We start from the raw sequence: 3,819 nt of genomic DNA, 5'->3' as shown, positions 1-3,819 counted from the left end.
TTTATTAATGTATGCACTAACTTAATGTTTGGTATTTTAATTTTTCAGAGCCTAGTTGAACTGTCCTTCGGTGATGGAATAAAAGTGGAAATCTCAGGAAAGTCAACAGGAGCTCGGAATTAATGCTTCTTTCCTAGAACATGCTGGAATTGCAGGTTTTCCTTCATAGCATCCATAGGCAACTTATGAATGAGAGCATCCTTTGCCTGTGTGCCTGTAGTTGTCTGTCCTTCATTCTCCCAACTAGCTGCCCAGTTTTAGGTGAGCAAGCCCAAAACCTGTACAAAGTCTACTTTGCAGAGGGGCCAGTGTTAGTGCCAGAAAAAACATCAAGAATATGAGTCAAGCTTTGCCAATGTTGGGTGTCCAGAGCAACCAAAAGAAACAAGTGAGAACTTCCTACCAGGATATCTTACCTTAAGAATGATTGCCCAACTTCAGGAGAAGAAATAACGTGTTTTGCATGCTTCTAGAGATGTGTGTGTGTGGGGGGTGAGGCATGTGGGGGGGGGGGCGGGGGGGGTGGAGTGAGAAGGCAGGTAGCAGGGATGATTGTTCCTGCTGGCCTTTGTGCTGGAAACCAGCAGGCTCCAAACATTGCCTGCAGTGGCAAAAGGATGATGCTGGCAGGGAGGATGGGACTATCTTCAAAGGGAAGAGCAAGAGGATGGGTATATAAGAATAGGGAAGAAAATTTAGCACAGGTAGTTGGGAAAGAAGGCCAATAATAGGAATAATAAAACACTCAAAATGAAACTATAATAGTTGTAAAATTGAATGCAGTTTTTAAATTAACAAGTAAAGCTTTGACACACATAAAAATTCCATTTCACTCAGAAAGAAAAGAAGAATGGAGAAAATAAACTTCCATTAAATACAGAGAGAGCTTTCATTCTGTATTTTCTATTGTTGTCTCTGAAGGGGTGCTTGGATGAAAATGAAAACCTGGATGACTATGTGAATGCTTACTGAATCCACCTCTCCTCTTTCTAATTGAAAATCATGCATGGCAAAGCCCCTGTCTGACTGGCAACATTTTGAGAAGCAGACACTGACTCTGCGTGTCCCTGTTGTTGATTGCCTATTCTGATATGCTTTACACTGTGCAATGACAATAAGTAAGTAAAAGTAAACAGGCATGACTGGTAACTTGCTTATAGATCCATAAGCTGCAATTGCATGACCGTTGCACTGTTTGTAGACAGTACCTTTCAACATTTCCATCCAGTTCAAGCTTAACAGAGACATTCCTCATCCTAAATGTTTCCTTTTTTTTTTTTTTTTTTTCTTGACAGTGAGAAGTGAGAACTCTTTTTTCCCCTCTTTTTACATTTAAAGGCACTTAAAAATGAGTTGAGCCCATTTAAATATAGCTTGTTTGCAATTAAATGGAGATCCTACATTAATGCTTTGAAAATCTTTAGGAATTAAGTGCCTTCGAACAGATTAAACTGTCAGATTCTGTCCACTGTGCTTATAAGCACCCATATTATACAATTCCTTCCTTAAACTGCATTTTAAAAGCTTCCTTAAGCCATGATATTCCAGTGGAAAGATGGTTCCAAAACTTCAGTTTGGTTTAGGTCTTCCTTCCAGTCCTTAGATGTGTGTCTACATCTTCTTTCTAATTTCAAGGGCGTGAGCAAGCACTACTCACTTGTTTCTGTGTCAGTTTGTTTTGTGGCTTGGTATTTCTTTTCCCTTCCTGTTGTTTATCCCGGAGTCATTTCCTTTGGTCTAATTACCAAACCATTTTTTTTCTGATATGATAAACTGGGCTTCCCTAATCATCCAGGCACTCTTCAGACACACATCTGGTGGTGCTGAGGACCCAGTGCCCATACATTCAGGAGGTTTTCATTTGGAAAATTTAGTTTTAGATTTTTAGATTTAATTTAGTCTTTTTCTATGAACTGAATGCCCATGAGCAATTGGTGCACTCTAAATGTGCCTCTGGAGCTTATTTTCCAGTTTAGATTTTCCTGAAATGAATCTGGCCTGTAATTCTCTATGAGCAGTGTGTGGTGTGAATCAAGGCATCGTGAACAGTGATTCACCTAAAAAGCACCATCCTCATCCGGACTAAAATGCTGCTATAGACAAACCCTGATAAACTCCACACTTCCTCACTTCCTTGAGGAACTGGGACTTATTCCAATGTCCTTTTCCAAAATTCTTTTCATTCTTTTTATACCAAGGGTCATGCAGGACAATTGGTTGATGTCCTTCATTGATGTCCATTAAAATAAACAGTACAATTTTTTAAGAAGGCTAAAACAGGGAGTACCATAGGCAATTAACAGATGTGCTACTTCTTTCTATTCCAAATGTCTTGATATGATTTTTTTCTTGTAGGATAAGTCAATTAATAGAAAAGAAAAACATTTTTATTACGAAATAATTTTAAAATGCAAGTACTAAAAATAGTGATCATTTATACAGTTCAAATAAATGTGCTTATGTGTTTTTGTTTTAACGGCTTCTTTGTATTTTTTTTTTGGCTATTCCAAAATGGCATGATTTTACTAGGATCTAAATGTGTTGAAAGGCACATTAACCAAGAGAGGGGAAAAAAAGGAGCTATATATAGTTTTACTGTCCCTTTAGGGAACCATTGCTTGAGCTTCATTAATATGCATTTTAGCACAATCTAATTTACTCATATGGCTGGCCCCAGGTGTTTGGAAAGGCAACCAGAGGAAAATCAGATCATACTAAAATTAGAGACAAGAAATATTGAATGCCTTCCCTTTTAGGTCCTTGAAAGGCACATATTAATTATAACTGGATGAATTTATGAAAACTAATACTACGAACAGCTCCAATAGTAATTATTTTTGAAAAATGATATCTACCAATATGTGTATTCAGATCAAAGTGCAGAGAAAATGCTCTGTTAAAGAAAATATGTATATACTGCCCCCTCAAAACATTAAATATTTATTGCAGTGCCCCCCTGCCACTCTTTTGATGTAGATTTATTCACTGAAAACCACGACTCAGAACCTCATATCTTATGTGCTGTTTCTTGCACAGCTTCCAATGGGGCAGAGCATTAGATCTTGATGCATTTGCCCAATCCTCCTAAAGAGCGTATCTCTGCTGCGATATAGGAAAACAAGGCCAGTGACACTGGTAAGCAAAAAGCCACAAGGTGTGGGGAAAAAAGGTCAAAAAACTGTGCTCCTCGCTGTCACTGTTTCGATAGGAGGGTTTGGCAAGCAAGTGTTCACAGCTGGTCTCTGAACTGCTAACAGGATGTAGTGGTGCGATAAAGAGGCTTTATATATTAATTTCCTAAGTGTCTTCTTGATTTGCAGCAGGAAGCATAAGCAAAACAATGTCAAACAAATTAGCCCTGAAGGTGCCTTTGGAGCAGTGCTCAGCGATCTGCCCTTGCCCGGGCGCTCTGAACTCTTCAACCGGGGAGGTGCTTGCCCAGGGAAAAGACTATTTCAGAATACATCTTTAGGGCTGAAACAGCCTGAATTGCAGCAGTGGCAAGCTACTGAAGACTGCATATGTTATGGAAACACTTAGTCATCTCCAGTGAGATTCTAATTTGAAATATCTGACCTTCCTGGGTTTCAAAAATAGTGAGACTTCAGCACAGGGAGAGGTAACAACTCAAGCAGTAGGACAGGAGCCTGTATTGCCTGTGCTTGGAGATGTGCTCAAGTCTTTCCAGGCTTCGTGAAGACTGTGCAAAGGAACCGGGAGGGTATCTCCCACTCAAGAGCTCGAAATAATTTTAGTTTTCTTACCAGAAATTTAGTGAGAGATCTTGCTATTTCAGCTCGGAGCCAAAGCTACTTCTTC

The sequence above is a fragment of the Oxyura jamaicensis genome, chromosome 1, assembly GCF_011077185.1.
Source record: "Oxyura jamaicensis isolate SHBP4307 breed ruddy duck chromosome 1, BPBGC_Ojam_1.0, whole genome shotgun sequence".
Classification (NCBI taxonomy): domain Eukaryota; kingdom Metazoa; phylum Chordata; class Aves; order Anseriformes; family Anatidae; genus Oxyura; species Oxyura jamaicensis.
The sequence above is the reverse complement of the archived record's forward strand: the minus strand, read 5'-3'. Positions refer to the sequence as shown.